The sequence below is a fragment of the Sminthopsis crassicaudata genome, chromosome 3, assembly GCF_048593235.1.
Source record: "Sminthopsis crassicaudata isolate SCR6 chromosome 3, ASM4859323v1, whole genome shotgun sequence".
Lineage (NCBI taxonomy): Eukaryota > Metazoa > Chordata > Mammalia > Dasyuromorphia > Dasyuridae > Sminthopsis > Sminthopsis crassicaudata.
In genome coordinates, this window is record NC_133619.1 from 634,218,231 (window position 1) to 634,236,781 (window position 18,551).

The 18,551-nt window shown below is 34.4% G+C and overlaps 1 protein-coding gene across 3 annotated transcripts in view; it reads left to right on the plus strand.

Annotated features, from left to right (window-relative positions):
- GNB1 (G protein subunit beta 1) overlaps positions 1-18,551 on the plus strand; it is a 108,422-nt gene that overhangs the window by 26,963 nt on the left and 62,908 nt on the right. Inside the window, exon 1 of one of the 3 annotated variants that reach the window (XM_074306542.1) lies at positions 17,730-17,873. The exons of the other annotated variants lie outside the window; for them this stretch is intronic. The gene's annotated coding sequence lies outside the window, so the exon portion shown is untranslated. Of the gene's footprint in view, positions 1-17,729; positions 17,874-18,551 lie in introns of those variants that run through there. 3 annotated transcript variants of the gene reach the window in all.

The window sequence follows — 18,551 nt, forward strand, 5'->3', positions numbered from 1 at the left end:
GAAGCAGTTGTTGAATTGAACCTCATGAAAGTCATTAAGTAAAACTTTATAATCACTTTGATATATACTAGCATTAGTAGTATTACTACTGTTTCTTGCAAAAAAGTAGAGACAAGGGTGAATACCCATCAATTGGAGAACAGCTGAATAAATTTGAATGTATGAACTAAAGGGAAAATTGAACTCTCAGAAATTGTGAATGTGAGGAATTTGGAGAAATACAGAAAGACTTGGTTATACTGACTCCTGGTCAAATAGGCAGAACCAGAAGAACAATGCATGTGAAATGTGAGGTGCAAAGTATTTTTTGTTCCTGATCTTTGTTAGGTGAATTATGCCTCTACTATAATCATTTAACATTTAACTTTAAAACATGAAATGTTTTTTTATATGCCACTTATATCCAACTGATCCTACAAGCAAGATTGTACAATGCAGTTCTTTCCTATAAGAGGGCACAGTAGTTAGGGCCACTGAAGGATTATTTTAAAGACTCGAACCGTATGGCTTTCTGATCCCAAGTTCACTGTTCTTTCCATTACAGTATGTTGCTTCCACAGATTCGTGTCACATTTGTATTTTTGTCTTTTTCTATTTATCAACATTCATTTGGTCTAACATTGAGTATTTTGTAAATTTGGGAATGGTAATGCTGAACTAAAAGAAAAATGGTTAGTGATTTTTCTGAGTACTCTCATGTACATCCCAATTTGTGAATTGCCTTAGATAATTTGTAAGACCCCACTGAATTTTAATAAGATATCATCTGTAAGCAAAATAAGCTTGTTTTGAGATACTTTTCAAAATAAATCCAATAAATCCAAATAAATTATTGTTCTTTTAGTTCTTATTTGTTTTAGAATTTAGGATGTTAATTTTGTCTTCTATAGATACATATATACATTATATATGTATGTATGTATGTGTATGCAAATATATGGGAGGGTGGAGAAGGGAGACAGGGAAGGAAGAAGAAGGAGAGATTATGCATATGTATACATACCCATGTATAGGAAATTCCAATCTAGCATGGATCATATCATTGTTCTTGTAGTGTACTTCTGTCATCAGTAGTTATGTGTATAGTGAGTGTATTTATTTGCACTTTTGCCTATTTAAAAACCATCTTGAATCTTTCTATCTTTTTCGCAGAAAAAAAGGTTAGTGATATATTCCTAAAGCACATATGGATGATTGGATACCTCTCCTTGCCCCCCAAAATTTGGATAGCCTAGAACTGAGTGCCTCATTGATGTAAAAACCTATGTGAAGTGAATTACTTTAAAAAGATTTTCTAATTATTTTTTTCTTCTCTTAATGGTATTTTATTTTCCAATTACATGTAAAAATAGTTTTCAGCATTCACTATTTATTTAATTAGAGCTTTTTATTTTCAAAATATATGCATGGATAATTTTCAATATTTCACTCTTGCAAAGTCTTGTGTTCCAAATTTTTTCCCTCCTTTCTCCTCACCCTCTCCCCCTAGACTGCAAGTGACCCAATATATGTTAAACACATGCAATTCGGCTATACGTATTTCCACAAATAGCTTGCTGCACAAGAAAAATCAGATCAAAAAGAAAAAAAATGAGAAAGAAAACAATGCAAGCAAACAACAACAAAAAGAGTGAAAATACTATGTTGTGATCCACACTCAGTCCCCACAGTTCTCCCTCTAGGTGCAGATGGCTCTCTCCATCACAAGATCATTGGAACTGGCCTGAATCATCTCATCAACATTCACTTTTGTTACATTTTGAGTTCCAAATTTAATTATTTTTAAAAGAGGTTTCATATTATTAAAGTGATTTTATTGGATTATGATTTCTTAATTATATTTGGATTCTTTTGTTAATACTTTTTGTTGTGTCTTCAGATGATTTGTGTTGTGGAACTTTCATCTGATTTTTGAGATGCAGAATGGGCCTAATACTATTCAAGTATAGGGGTGGGGATCTAATTTGCTGTCTGAATAGCACAGTTCAGGGATGAAATTTTCAGGGCATATCAAGGATGAGGTTAAAAGGCACTAACAGATTTTCAGAATATGGTTGTTTTGGAAAATAGATTTTGATCTTTCTATACTACAACTAATGTTAAAATAAAGGCCTATAATTTTGTTCTGATATAGAAGAATTGTGTCTTTTTTTCAGAGTTGTCTTGTGGTGCTGAGTGTACATTGCTATATGATGCCTAATAAAAAAATTAGGGCACTTTGACAATGCTAGTGTTAGGGGGATGGACTTTTATCAAGAGTAGCTGTAAATCCATTCAAGGATGAAGGCCTCATTTCTAAAATATATAGAGAAGTGATTCAAATTTATAAGAATTCAAGCTGTTCTCCAATTGATAAATGGTCAAAGGATATGAACAGACAATTTTCAGATGAAGAAATGAAAACCATTTCTAGTCATATGAAAAGGTCCTCTGAATCACTGTTGATCAGAGAAATGCAAATTAAGACAACTCTGAGATACCACGACACACCTCTCAGATTGGCTAAAATGACAGGAAAAGATAATGATGACTGTTGAAGGGGATGTGGGAAAAACTGGGACCCTGATGTATTTATTGTTGGTGAAATTGTAAACGGATCCAACCATTCTGGGGAGCAATTTGGAACTATGCTTACAAAGTTATCAAACTGTGCATACCCTTTGATTCAGCAATGTTTCTCCTGGGCTTATATCCCAAAGGAGGGAAAGGGACCCTGTAAACTAAAAATTGAGTGAATGTTCATCAATTGGAGAATAGCTGAATAAATTATGCTATATGAATGTTATTGTTCTGTAAGAAACAATCAGCAGGATGATTTCACAGAGGCCTGGAGAGACTTAGATGAACTGATGTTAAGTGAAATAAGCAGAACAAGGAGAGCATTATACAAGGCAACAAGATTATGTGATGATCAATTTTGATGGGACATGGCTCTCAACAATAAGATGATTTAGACCAGTTCCAATGGTCTTGTGATGTAGAGAGCCATCTGAAGTCAGAGAGAGGACTGTGGGAACTGAGACCGGTTCACTCTTGTTGTTTGCTTGGATTTTATTTTCTTATTTTTTTCCTGTTTGATTTGTTTTTTTTTCTTGTACAGCAAGATAATTGTATAAATATGTATACATATATTGGATTTAACATATTTCTACTATGTTTAACATATATTGGACTACTTGCCATCTAGGGGAGGGAGTGGGGAACTGGAACAAAAGATTTTGCAAGGGTTAATGTTGAAAATTATCCATGCATATGTTTTGAAAATAAAAAGCTTTAATAATAATGATAATAAAAATTTTTTTAAAGAGTAGCTATAAATCATGACCTAACTCCCAGCTATAGTGGGGAGTTTTTTGTTTCATTTATTATGTTTTATAGTTTAAATGGTATGCCCTTAAGTGGTATACAGATAAATTAAGTCTAAATATTAGTATTAAATGATACCAGATACTTTGAGGGTTTCTCATGACATTTCATTAGCTGAACTCAATATAGTAAGTAACATACTACAACAAATAAGCAAGCCCTTTCCTTTTGATCATTTTACTTAGTTTATTAAAATTGTTTAATAGGGATGAAAATCAATCTTGATCTGGATTGAACCAATAATTTCTTAATGAGATTCATAGTTCTTGTTTTTGAAATTACTTGTTTATCTTTTTAGCCACTGGTTAGCAGGTGTTCATCTACTAGTTAGTTAATACCTTTTGCCCAGTGGATTGTCATGTGTGTTTAGAAAAGAGTATCCAGAGACTCAGGGAGGATCTTAAGGGTTTTGTACAAAATGAGTGGCATACAATTATGAATTTCATTTGAGCTTTTAATAACATACACTTTAAATTACTAGAAACTGAATGTCCAATCTTAAAAAGTAGGTTTTTTAAAAAGCTTAGGGGGAGGGGGCTGTCTTTAAAAGTTACTTCACTTTCCAGAATTCTTAAATCGATTTTCTGACCTCCATTCTGATATTTGTAGAGTGAATTTGGTCACTAGCATGTTTTTTTTTCTTTTTTCCTCCTAAAATGCTCACTATGTTCCAGACATTGTACTAAGCATTGCAAATAAAAGAAAGGCAGAAACGTGTTCTCTCCCCTTAAGGAGCTCCCATTCTTATGGGGCATGCTACATGCAAACATCCTGGTAATCCAAAATAGATACAGCATAAATGAAAGGTAGTATCAGAAGGAAGGCACTAGCTGAGGCTGGAACAAGGGCTGGGTATAGGGTGAGGAAGGTTTTCTGAAGTATTTTGGGCACTCCAGCAGTATAGAGACACGGAGTGGGGAGTTAGGATCATTGAGTGCAAGGAACTGCAAGAAGCTGACACCAGCACATTTCTATGGGACTTAAATATTCTTGAATGGCCACATGAGAGGATCTTTTTGTAATTGATAATGTGCATCCCTGAGCTCATGAGCACTTCTTCCATTCTTATAACTTAAAGCCCATCTTGTCCACAATCATCCTTTATGGAGGATCCACTTGACTTAACCAGAAGATCTTTGCCCTACACATGTGTGCATGCATGCCTGTGACATACTTTGTTATTAACTGTTTTCACTAAGTAACATCCTACCTGCTTTTCTGATTCTGCACACAAATCATCATTGGTAAAGTGTTCCTGTTTGGTTTTTAGTCATCCTATATTTGCAGTAGACTTTTGCTCACCTGAAATTTTGATTCTTCTGAGGTTGTGGTATTGCTTTGCAAACATTCTAGTAATCTAGAATGGCATTGGTGTTAATAGATAATAGTTAGTAGATAAACTTTTGTTTCAGGGGGAAATTCAGGATTAATTGGAAGAATTTTCCAAATATATAGCCTGCTCTTTTCTCTTATCAGTTTAACCTTGGTGCAGCTCATCATATAAGAAGTCCAAACAAGGTCATGTCCTAATGCACTGACTCATCCCATCCATCTATATGTTTTAACCTGGGCAACATGCATACTTTATCCACATTATTTTTTCCTGAGTGTATTGACAGACTACATTTTAGTGTTTTTTGTTTTTGGATATTTTAGTATCCAGCACAAGGAGATTTTGTAACATTTTGTAGCATGATAAACTAGCACAGTTAACATATGAAAAAAACTTCATTATCTTATAGGATAGCTTCCCTTTTGGAATTGTGTAGGACTTCCTCCAAGACACCAGTAGTAGCTTTTGTCAGGTATTACACCTCATTGGTTTTTATGCCTTACCCTTTGTTTATACTTGAGTATCACTGACCAAAATTTTCTCTGAGGTTGCATCTATTTTAGCATTGATGAAAGATACCTTGAGGAAAAGCTTTAAGACTACATTTTCCCCCCATCAGATCAGATCCTTTTTTTGCAATCAAATGTTCAGGGTTCTTAGTTGTTTTGCTGTGAAAATACAATTTTCTCTATAAAAATCATCTATGAAAGCTTTCCTGGTCCATTTATGATGTTTTAACCAAAGATAATTTTGGTATCATGCATAAACCCAGAAATTTTACAGAGATGAAAGAGATTTAGCTAAGTCAGTGGTCTGGATATCTTTTTCATTTTTTTTTCCCCCTTTTTGGGTGGCGTATCACATGAGATCTCCTAGCCATTCTTCCTAATTATCTTTTCTTAAGTGGCATAGCCATTTCCTCATAGTCTGTTGGGTGTTAAGATGGTAGAATCTAGAATGTTGTGGGTTCATTCTCAGCAATACCAGAACAGATGGCCGTTAACAATGGCAGTTCTGTTCTGTTTCTTATCTAATTGTTGCTCTCTTAATTCCATCTTTCAATATTTGGGAGGGTCGGGGCTCACACCAAGTTCTTAATAGACTTCATTTCTCCTCTGTTGTTTTTTGCTGTCTTGTGAAAACATAGTACTTATAATGTTCTAACCTGCTTTTCTAAAATGTTTTGCATCGGAATCTGGATTCTAAATCTTTATTGCCTTTGTCTATCATGCCTCTGTGATGGGGAAATAGTATTGGTAGCCAAGAATGTTTAAAAAAAACCTTTTTAGCAATTGTTTTATAATCCATTAAATATCTTTAAGAAATACTGATAATAGATATTGATGTCCTTTTCTGTTAACCTTTTTTTGGGGAAGGGAACTAAGCAGTTGGGGTTAAGTGACTTGCCAAGGATCACACAGCTGTTAAATGTCTGAGGCCACATTTGAATTCAGTCCTCCTGTTTTCAGGGCCAATACTCTCTTAGCTGTACCATCTAGTTGCCCCAAATCATTACTTTTTTTTTTTTTTTTTTTTTTTTTTTTTTTTTTTTGAACTGTTGTAATTACATTTCATTTTTATTGGTTGCTTTTTTTTCTGCTGATTTGCTGATTTTTTTTACCTTTTTTCTAACAATTTAGGTATTCTGAATGTGTAGATGATTCTGAAATGAATACTTCATCTTCAGCCAGTTTTCTGTCCATTAAGATAAAGTCAGTTGAATTTTGTATGACTATAAATGCTTGCCATGTCTAAAACCATTTGATTCTCTTAAAGTATCAAGAGGATTTTGGAAGTTATTAAATTCATATTGCCTATCAGCAAAAAAGAGATGAACAATAGGTAGAGAATAAGGGACATATTTTCAACTAGAATCAACATACTCTTTTGGCTGGCATGTTATGCTTATAAAGAAGAGTTCAGCTGAAAGAGTTATTGGGAAGGGATTGTGGTTATGAAGTTCCTAATCTGTAATTTCATGGTCTTTTTTCATTTTCTGATTCCCAAATTTTATCTTCCCAAACATTTTTTGCCACCCTTCTCTTCTATCTGCTTTTGAATTGAAGTCACCAAGGATCAAATGATATATTGATTTGTTATGAAGGATCTTGTTTCTTTGGTTCTTCTTAGAATTTCTTTATTTCTACCTATTTCACAAGATTATTTTGAGAAAAGTGCTTGTAAATGTTAAATTTTTGTAGAAATCTAAGTTATTTTTTTATTTTCCTCTGTAATAGAAATGGTACTGTTTGCTTATAGTATTATAATGATAGGATCATAAATGTAGAGCTAGAAGGAGCCTTAGAACTACATCTTTGAGTCCAAATCCCCCTCCCCCATTTTATAGATGGGCAAGCCAGAGGCCCAGACAGATCAGATGATCTGCCCAAAGTAAGATGGCCAAGGGCATGTGGTTTGATTCACTACGCCATGCAGGGTCTTCAAATGTCTGAAGACAAATCTTTTATCATCTCCAAGAGAAACCTGTGAGTTCTCCATTCATTTAGCTGTTCGTTTAGCTGCTTCTTAACGCCTTCTTGTGTCATTTATAGCAACAGTTTCAACATGGATGTGCTTCCATTGTGTTTGCCTATGTCTATCACACAGATGTTATGTTTCATTTCACACCAGCTGCACTTATTCAGATTGGACTCCATGTTGGCCCCAGGAAATTCTTCTTCCTTTGAGATTGCATCAGTCTTTATATTCAGATTCCCCTGATTAGAAGGCAGAAGAACTCTTCCTGAAGGGCTCCTAGGCCAGCCATTTCTTCATTTTCTTTCAGCTGCACTTTTTTAGACTGGATTCCAGCATGCTTCTGCGCTCTGGCCCCAGTGAGCTCTCATCCCTTCCCTTCTTCTTTCTCTGTGCTGTCATTCCCCATTCTGATTGTAAGGTCCTTGAGAACAGGAACTGTCTGTTTTTCATATTTGTATCTTGTCTCTCACACACACTCTTAGCACACTGCCTACCATATAGTAGATGCTCAGTGTTTTAATGATTGGCTTAAATTTATGTTGTGAACAGTTAAATTGGTTGATTGTGGTCCCTTGTGCTTGAAGAGAACCAAAATGACATGGCTATGTGAGGTCAAGGTGCAGTGTGTCTAATCGTGGCTAAAAAGGCCAATCTATGCTTGGAGGGCTCTACCACAAGTTGGGCACAAATAAATAATCCATATAAACATTTCGAATGGAGATTCTCAAAATTTGTGCATCTCATGTTTTCTTTGAACTATTACATATACACTCTTAGAATGTAGCACCTTCTTTGATTCAGGAAAGTCATTCTGGGCAGTACTGTGCTAGTGTCTCCTGTGTCTCACAATTGATTTCCAGTGTCCTTCAAAAAGATCTTGAGAGTGTCCTTGTATTGCTTTTTCTGACTTCCATGTGACCAGCATTGCACTCTCTGAAATAGAGTTTGAGTGCTCAGCGGTTCAGATAAGGTACTAAACAGTTAAATTAAAGTGTATAGAATTGCCAAAGATTCATTCTTAGTGTCATAAATCTCACATTTCAGATAGAAGCAAAATTGTGTTTCATCAGATTGAGGGTCATTTATGAGTTTGCAGATTTGCCATGTACTAAGAATTCATTTCCTAGTGGTTCATCCTTCTGATGATGAGCCTTACTGTACTTAGCTAGAATAGTTACCAAGCAGTGGGTTCTAGAGTCTCTAATAGAAGATGCTCTTACAGTTGGGTGCAGCTTGGCCAGAGCTTGTCCTCAGATATTTGAGTCTTTGAAACTTCCCAAATCTTTCTGGTGTCATCCTGTGAAATACTTGGATCAGTTGAGAGAGGGGGAGGAAAGGGAGTAGGAGTGGGAGTGTGTGTAATCTTGCTACCATTTTTCCAAGGCTGTATTTTTTTCTAAGGCAAGATCTTTATAACATATATTAAATACTTTTCATATTCTTGGACAGAAACACACGGACAGAGCCCCAAACTGTTTGTCTTTGTGAGATGTGAGAGTAGTTAGCATGTAATAAGACTTAAGATTTAAGGACTTATGGTGTATGGATAAATGTTCATAGTCCATCTCCGTTTCTTATTATAAGCCCTATACACAATTATTTCCAGTTGCAGTAGACTATTATGGAGCTGTTAGTTTGGTGGTACTAGGTTTTTCTTGATCACTGTTACATCAGTGAGTGGATAGTGGACAGTTTCTTTGTAAAATCCATTTAATTTAAACGTTTCATTCAATTTGGGAATTCTGTCTTCTGATTTTATCGTGCTCGATATTGCCACAGCTGTGCATTATGGGGTGGTGTTTTTTTTCTTGGCTGAGACAATGGGAGTTAAATGACTTGCCCAGGGTCACACAGCCAGGAAATGTTAAGCGTCTAAGGCTAAATTTGAACTCAGGTCCAGCTGACTTCAGGGCTGATGCTCTATCCGCTGGAAAGAAATGAGTCTATAGCAATATCTTGGCTTCAGCAGAAACACAAACACTATGTACAGGTGTGTACAATTCCCCACACTCTCCACTCTGATTGAAAATTTCAGCAACCTTTTATTTAATTGCCTGTGGGTGAATTGAATTGGCCCAAAGAGATTTAACTTTGTTAGGAAGTTGGAGAGTTAGAAGAATGTTAGAGAAAAAAGGGAGCCCCACAATAGATTTGAAGTTCTTCCTAAAGAAGAAACTCATTGCTCTAAGAAGGAAGCAGTTGCTTGTCCTCTCAGGAGTGACAAGTAGAGTCGCAGTAACTCATAAGTGAGAAATCATTCAGTTAGTTTCTGGAGAAGAAAAGGAGGAGTTGATCATTCTCTGCCCAGTGATATTGGAAAAGCTATTCTGTTGCTTTGATAACCACAATAGAGAGGTCTGTAGTCCTCCCAGAGCATTTGTCCAGGGCACAACAGAGAACCTTCCAAACCTTTTCAAATGGATAAAAATCCACTTACTTCTTTTGATTCACATTGACACAAATTATACTTATAAAAGGAACCTAAAGGATATTGCTTAAAATTAGCAGTATTGCCAAAACCAAGAAACTTAAGAGCACAATTTAGTTTAGTTTAGTTTTGTTTTCTTTGTTTTTTACTATTGCGCTTTGAAGATAAGAGATGGAAAAGTTTGGGAAATGAACACTTGGCTAAAGAGTTGTGTCTAAGAAAGGGATTTGAACTTATGGACCACAGTTTAAAATATAGAAATCAAATAATCCTAGCCAGAGATGGAATATATCTAACAAAAGCTGATATGTGGCCAGGTGTTTTGCAAATTTAACAAAAGGATTTTGAATTATAAAAGAGGGAGAGAAGAATGTTTATGTATCACCTTCAAGCTAGATGACTTAGTGGAGAAGGCTATCTAATTTGCAGATTATGAACTTGAAAGGGTTTTCTTTTCTTTTTTTTTCTTTTCTTTTCTTTTCTTTTTTTTTTTTTTTTTTTTTTTTTGAACATTTTGATGTTTCTACTTCGGTATAATTGGTTTCTTTTTAAATCCTTTTTATTTTATGCATTTTAAAAAGAAGTCTTTAGGCCTCATCAGACTACTAGGGTTGGGAGGTCTATGAGACCAAAAAAAGTTGAGAATTTCTGCTAATAGAGCGTAATTACAGTTAAGGAAAGCTACCAGTTGAGATGCCTAGAACTATACGGAACACAAACAGAAGAAAGGAGCCAGTACTAAAATTCTTGATTCAGGTATTTATATACAAAATGCATCAGATATCCTAAACAACAAAGGAGGAATTCAAGATTCTGAAACAAAGAGGAAAATTAGATCTATAGTATGATCTGTGGGATGAACCTATAACCAGAAAATGATTGTGAATGAGCATACCACATTCACAAGAAGTAGTATGTGTGAAAGAAAGCCAAGGGGGCATTATGTGTTCAGAAGGCATTTAGGTGAGGAAGCTTGATGATAAGTACATGTGAGTGGAAGTCAATGGAAAGCAAATCAAAGTGATTTTTTTTTAATCACCTGGACAAAGAAGGAAGAAGGCAGTTAGATGAATTTGGGAAACCATACAAGTTTGGCCCAGAGATATGAATGGCTTGTGATGGATTTCAGTTAGCTCAACATTTGTTGGAACTCTCACCCAAAAGCAGATTAGCTTCTTAACTTGCTTTAAAGATAGTTTCATTTTGAAAAGGGTGGAGAAAAATGCTATGCAATGGGAAAATTTTATTTTGATTCTCGTTCTTACTCACTGGGAGGAACTGATTGCTAAAATGGGAATAATAAGAACACTGGGAGGAAATGTGTACTCTTCCCTAAAGTTTATGGCAGAGGAATAGATATTCAAACAAAGTCTGATAAGTACCCTAGATTTGGGGAAAGCATATCTCAGAGGGTAGTCTTTGATAGGATCTTAAGGATGAATTCCAAAGGGAAACTCAGCTCAAGAGATATGGAAAATGTTTAAGAATGAAATTCTAAAGACAAAGGGAAACCATTTCAATGAAGGGAAGAAATGTTTTTAGTCTGATGTGGATGCAAAGATACTTGAAGACATCTAAAGAGGACTTCTGGTAAAGACTTGTATCAGTAATCTTTTTTCTAATTGTTTATTTTGCCATCATTTTCCAAAGCCTATATATATATGAAATACTTTTCATATTCTTGGACAGAAAGACCTGAGTAGAGTCCTAAATTATCCATCTATTCATCTCCCTGAGACCTGAGAGGAGTTAATATATGTAGGACTTAAATTCTTAAGATTTATGGGTAAGCTATTATGTTCCTCGTTTTGGGAGAAGAGGCAAGGAAATGGGGGTTAAATGACTTCCCCAGAATCTTACAGCTTTTTTTTTTTTAAACTACGGAAGATAGCAACAAGGGAATGAATATGAATATGGCATGAGTTTATGATAAAGTTCAGAATAAGCAGAGAGTGTCAAGAGAAATTAACTACAAAAATGAGTGGTGTTTTTGTTTTTAGTATTAGGGAAAAGAGGGTTAAAAAAAAGACTAGGATCTTTGCTTGGCAGGATGGTATGATAATACCTAAAAACAGCTTGGTCCTTTTTTTTTTTTTTTTAACTCTCTTTCTGAGAATGATCTTTGCACAACAAAATGACTAATAGTAAATTGATATCCAAGGTAAGTAAGGATGAAGTAAGGGAGCACTCATTGCCTTTGAATTCACGCCACATGACCCAGATAAACTATCCTTTGCATCCTGAAGGAATAGTCTGTAAGAATTGCTGAGCCAATGTGAATGTTATCTGAGAGAGATCATGGAAAAAGGGAACTGTACTTTGAGATCAGAGGACAACTGTCCTGCTTTCCAAAAAAAGGAAGAACATAAGCAGCAAACTATAGACTATCATTTAGACTTGGTGGATTGCTGCATACTTTCCACCACAGATAATAAAGAAAGATGTCCGATGAGCATCTAGAAAGAAAACTAAAAAACAGGGTTTCTAAACTAGTAGATGCAGTAAATAATGTATAGTTTACCCAAATCTCAGCCCAACTTTTGTCAAAGTATCTTATGATATTCTTGTTTGGGAGAAAACAGTAAGAATTTTTGGAAATTTGAAGGTGACATTCCTTTAGAACTTCCAAGAAAAGATAACCAGGTAGCTGACAATGCATGATCAAAGATAAAAAAAAAAATTAGGCTTGGATATATAGATACTGGAGTCATTTGAATGTCTGGGGATATGAATATAAGCAAGCAGGGAGAAGAAAAAGGTACCCAGAAGTGCTGCCTGGATTCAGGCAAGAAAAGACTCTGAAATGGTTTAGCAAAGCCCAGGGTAGTAGTTCCAGGGGCAGAGTTGAACTTCGTAGTGACAAGAAGGTGAAAAGAAAGTAATGGTCCCAGTGAATACCACAAGCCAGGGAGCTGGTTGCAAAGTGTTGTGTTAAGTTCTGCCATTGATCTGGCACTGTATTAGACATTGTGAGGACACAAGTACAAAGAATAAAGTAATTTATACTCCCACAGAGCTTATGTTCTAAAAGTGGAGGGGAAAAACAAATATAAATCTGTATGAAAAGAATATGTGAAGTACTTTGGGAAGGAGGCAACCAGTAAATCGAACATAGGCAAATAAAGAATGAATCCTAGAAGCTCCTCACCATTTCCCTGAGATTTTTGAGTGCCAGGACAAGTCAGAACATACAGTAGAAGCCTCTCTCAACATAATACATTATACTAAAATATGTATATTAGATTAATATAATAGCTATTATATTGTATATAGTTGGTATTTAGGGTTATAATCAGATTAGGGTTAGCTACTGACAAGGAACCCTGGGATCACCTCTGCTAAGGAAACAGAAAATAGATCATAATCTGGCAAAGGAGACTAAGGAAAAACAGAGACTATCTAGGAGGAAAATGGTGGTCTACAATATTGAAAGCTGTAAAAAGATGAAGCTGGAAGGACTGAGAAAAGATCACTGGGTTTAAAAATATAGATAGATTGGTTAGCCTGAAGATTGGGATCAAATGCCAGATTGCCCGTGGGTGGTGAGATAGTGGAGGCTGTGAGTGTGGTTAGACCATTCTTTCTTGAAGGCAACAGTGAAAGGTAGGAGAGCTATAGATAAATGGTAGCTTAAGGGATAGACAGGGTCAAGAGAAGCTTTTTCAAGGGTGAGGCCAACCTGAGATGTTTCTGGATAGGACAGAATACAAGGGAGAGAGAGGGAAGGAGAGGGAGGGAGGAAGAGAGAGAGAGAGAGAGACTAAAGATGACGGATGAAATATCATCATTAGTACAAGGTTCTGGAGGAGGAAAAAAAATGAAACTGAGGTCAGGCAGTAGGTAAGGAGGGGTTGGGAATGGCAGGTCAGGATTTAGGGGATGCTATGGGAGGGAAAAAACCTGAAAATTGAATCTACTGCATTTTGGATGTATTTGACTCAAGGTAATTAATTGAGATTTTAAAATTAATGAATTTTAGCTATCATTTAAGTAATAGTCCACCTATTTTTAGTTAAATGTTACAAGAATATAAGAAAAGTTGAGATGTATGATGTCTCAATCTTGATAAGTTGATACTGTTGTGGGTTTTTTTTTTCCAAATCAACTGGATTTGTGTCAGATAAACAAAGATACTAGATATGCTTCATTCACTTTTGGTGGTATTCTTAATAGAGTGCTTGGTGAACCTATTTCATGGTCTAAACAACAATATTTTTTCTTTTGGCACTATGAATTTGTATATATAAGCTTTATTTGCAAATATACTGGAAAGAAAACCATAATCTCATTATCTATATTTTAACTCAAGAGTATGATTGAGAAGTTTTTAAAGAGATTTCAAGACTTAAAGTTATTTCCTTTTTTTTTTTTTTTTTAATAATTACAACTAAATGGAGGGTAGGAAGCATCTTAGAACAGAAAGATAAATAAAAGGAACCATTACTGAGCATATACATTGAGTATAGAAAAAAAGTTGTTTAAGGAGATAGTAAAAATATGAATTCTGGAGTGAAATACATTAAATGTCAATATTAGAACTCCTTGAATTATACTCTTGTTATATACACTTTCTGATAGGATGCTATTGAAATTTGTTTTCATTGGACTCTTAAAATCCCTTATACATGTACCCCTATAATCATGAAAGCGATTTCTGAACATATTGAAGTATAAGTGCCAGACGTTTAATGCTTTTCTACCTCCTCATATTAAACAAATAGATCAGATTATGAGAGCAGTCACTGACACCTTAGAAAATATTTTGACTTGCTAAATTTGAAATTATTCTTCAGTGTCATAATTAGCAGAACTTAAGGAAAATGGAAGATTGTTTTCTAGTTTCTATTGCCTCCCAGGTGAAAGAGAGGAGAATTCATATTATTCCTTGGAATAATCTTGAAAAGAAATTCTTGGAAAAATCTTTCTGATTTTTCATAAAGTGATATTTAAATATTTAAGATTGAATCTGTGATCTCAGCATATACATGACTTCTTATCTGCTGCCAAGCTTGTCTGTATCTTAAATACTTCAGAGAGTATCTAATTTACTGATGGTTTTATCTCATATATATCAGTGTAGAACTCAGGTTGTCCCGTCTTTGATCCTTTACTCTTACTCCATGACTTGTCACTTTTAAATCACCTATGTGATTTGGTGTCTTGTACCACTTAACCACATACCTCCAACATCCATGCAGTGATATGAATATGGTGCAATGGATAGAGTACTAGACCTGTAGTCAGGAAAATCGAAATTCTTATCTGGGCTCAGACATTTGTTAGCTTGTGACTCTGGGCAAGCCACTTTAGTTCTGTCTGCCTTAGTTTCCTTGTCTATAAAATGGGGATAATAGTAGCACCTACCTCCCAGGGGTGTTGTGAGAATCAAACAAGATTACTTGTCAAGGGCTTTGAAACCCTTAGAGCCCTATATAAATGTTAGTTTTTGTTTTATTTTTATTTTTAATGTAATGTAACCTACTTAGGCTCATTTCTATTGTTCTTTGGGTCATCTGTAATTGTTATTCATCAGGAATTGTGTGATTCCATGATTTGAGGCCAGATGTCATCATTGAAGAGAATAATGATGTTTTTTGAAATGAACTTTTGTGTCAGAGTGGCTTGAAATTATTCGAAGTGCTACACAGTGTTCCAAATGCAGTCCAATTTGATCACTTCTTACTCAGTTCTGGAACTAACTTGTTCATATGCAAAAGGTGAATAAGATATATTTATAGACAAGTTAATAGTCTATTTGTCCAGTGACGTCGTCATCTGAGCAATGTTTATTATTCATCTATTCCAGTTTGTTGTTTTTAAGAGTGAATGGCTAAGCCAGTCTCTTGAGTGCTCATGGATCTCATTGCAGAGGTTCTTGTGACCTTATATTGCTATCTAGATATAATGCTTTTATAGTGGATGAATGATGTCAGGTGTTAGTGTAGTATATGGTCTTGTTTTATGCTTATTATGATGTTTCTCAGTGGATTGTTAAACACAGTCATTTCAATGGTTATTTCTATCATGAGATCTTGAATCTTTTTGTTTGTGAGGCATCTTAACTAAGTAAAGCCTTTAAGTGGTTGCATTTTGTGTTATCAGGTCAAATGCATTTTTATAATCAAATAATAGAGAATGGGAATCTTACGTTCTTTTCTTTATGTCCAATTGTATGCCTAAAGATATACTTTTATAACTAGTCCATGAAAGCCCTTGCCCTTTAAAAAAAAAAAAAAAAAAAAAAAAAAAAAAAAAAAAAAAAAGATTAAGTTGTAGATTTAAGATATTGATAACATCCTTCCTCTCACAGCCAAACTTTAGGGAAAAAGATACCTACGCGTGTCTCTACTTCCTCTCATTCAATTTCCAACCCAATGCAGTCTGGCTTCCAACCTCATCACTCAATTGAAATGAATGACTCTCCTTTGTTATTGCTATTTCTCAATTGCAAGATCTGATGGTCTCAGTTCTCATCCTTCTGGACTTCTGATGACTTTGATACAGTGACTCTAGATTTTCTCTTCTCTTTGCAGTTTCATGAGACTATCATCTTCCGTACTCCATTGCCTATTTGTGTGTGTATACCTCAGAACACTATCTTGGAATCTGCTATCTCTGTGCAAATAACTCACAGATCTATCCAGCCTTATCTTTCTCCTGGGTTTCAGTCCCAAATGGTCAGCTGTCTCTTGAACATTATGAACTAGCTAATTCTGTAAGCATCTCAGATTCACCCTTTCTGAAATAGAGCTCATTCATCTCTCCCCTAACCAAAATCTGTCCTCTTCCACAACTTCCTATTTCTGCCTAAAGTATCTGTGTGGCATCAACTGCTTATTCTCAACCACCTCACGTATTTAATCAGTTTTCGAATCTTATTGATTCTGCCTCCACAGTATTTTTAAATTATGTCATCATTTCTCCAGTCAAATAGCCATCATCCCTTTCACCTGCCCATTTGAGGCTTTTATTATGTTTTAGCTAATCATTGCCATAGTCTCCAAATTGATCTGATTCAGGCTTCTCAACTCTCCAGTCCACACTCCACAGAGTTGTTAAATGACATTCTCATTATCAAGTTTCCCCATCCTTAAAAAGCCTTCACTTCATTTTGCTATTTCTCAAGTCATCATCCTGTATCTTTCCTTCCAACACTCTCCCTCAGGAGACTCTTAAGTTTTTTGAGAACAAAGATTGCTTTTTTTTTTTTTTTTTTTACTTAATATTTAGTAGTCACATAAACACACTAAATTGAACTGAGCTGTGAAGTTTTGTTATTAAATAGTTTTTCAAATAAGACATATTTGAATAGAATGGATCATACATATTCTATTAGTATGTGTATCAAAACCATTGAATAGTTCTGCTACTAGTTGAAGATAGACTTGTGGCTTTCAATTATCAATAATTTTGATCATTTTTGCTTTTTTTAATGAAAGTTATTGATATTATTTTTATTTAGAAATATGATAATAATCCTTAAGACCACACCTAGGCCATATCTATCAATCAGTGAATATTTATTAAATACCTGCTACATGCCAGGCAGTGTAGTGTGCTACCATTGAGGTTTCTATTTATATTGTTTTAGTTTAAGTATTTACCCAACTAAATGAAATCTTTTTAAGATTTATTTCATTCTTTAATATCATTTTATAATACTTAAAAGTTGTTCTTTTATTTAAAAAAAAAACTCCTTTTGGATTTGTATTTAATTTGAAAACTTTTTGAATAATTTTTTTGTTTTGATTTTATCAAAATAATAGCATTTTACTGCTACAAAATATTAATAAATCACAGGTGAATGCACTGTGGTGATGTAGAAAACATTTTATTATCTGAATTCTTGGACAAGTCATTAATTTATCTGTACCTCAATTTACATATTTGTAATATAAGAGTATTAGATGAGCCCTAAAGTCCCATCTAGCTCTTCATCTATGATAAATAAATGTCTAAGGAAGTGCTTTTTGTCCCATTTGATCAAAAGTAGTTCATTTGTACTGAGGCAAATTTAGACATTGGACTTGAAAGAGAATTTCTAGTACTGAACCAGTGATTTCTTCATTTCACTTCCATTCTAGGGTTTTGTATCTAGAATCATGGATACTACCAATCTGCCCTACAAAGGATGTTATATCATATTAAGCCAAACTCCTGTTCCAGATGAATTTACTGAAGAATTCTTTCAGACTTGTAAAGAACAATGAATACCAGTACTTCACAAATTCTCAAAAATTAAATACTTTACTAAGCCCTTCTTATGAGGTAAATATGGCTTTTATATATAAATCATGGAAAGATAAAGCAAAAAAAGAAACTGTAGACCAATATAATTAATTTTGAAATTTTAAATAAACTCTTAGTAAAAAAGACTTAACAGCTTACCAAAAAATATTCTTTAGTTATTTTTTTGTTTTTTAATCAAGTTGGATTTGTAAAAATGGTAAAGGAAAAGGAAAAACAATGTAATCAAATACATAAAATATCAAAAGCACACTTATGTAGCTATATCAGATAATTCCCCCAAAAATAATTTATTTTGTCATATCTAGGTCATGCCAACAATAAATTATGTAAATTAATTTTCAGATTTAATGCTATGCCAATTAGATTATCCCCTCCCCCCAAAAAAGATACTTTAGAGGTAGGTAAATTTTTAAAAATTCATTGGAAAGAACAAAGCATCTAGGATTTTAAGGGAAATATTTTTTAAAAGATAGAATTTGATAGATGATAAAACTTTAGGATGTCAAAGCTACATTTTAAAGCAACACTTATCAAAACCATTTGGTGCTAGTTAAAAAAAAAAATAGAAAAAAATGAACGCTCAATGGAACAAGCTAGACAAGGAAGAATCAGAAATTCAAACCAGTGTTTTATTAATCTGAAGCCACAAATTAACTTTGGAAAGAACTCACTTGATAAAAACCTGCTGGGGAGACT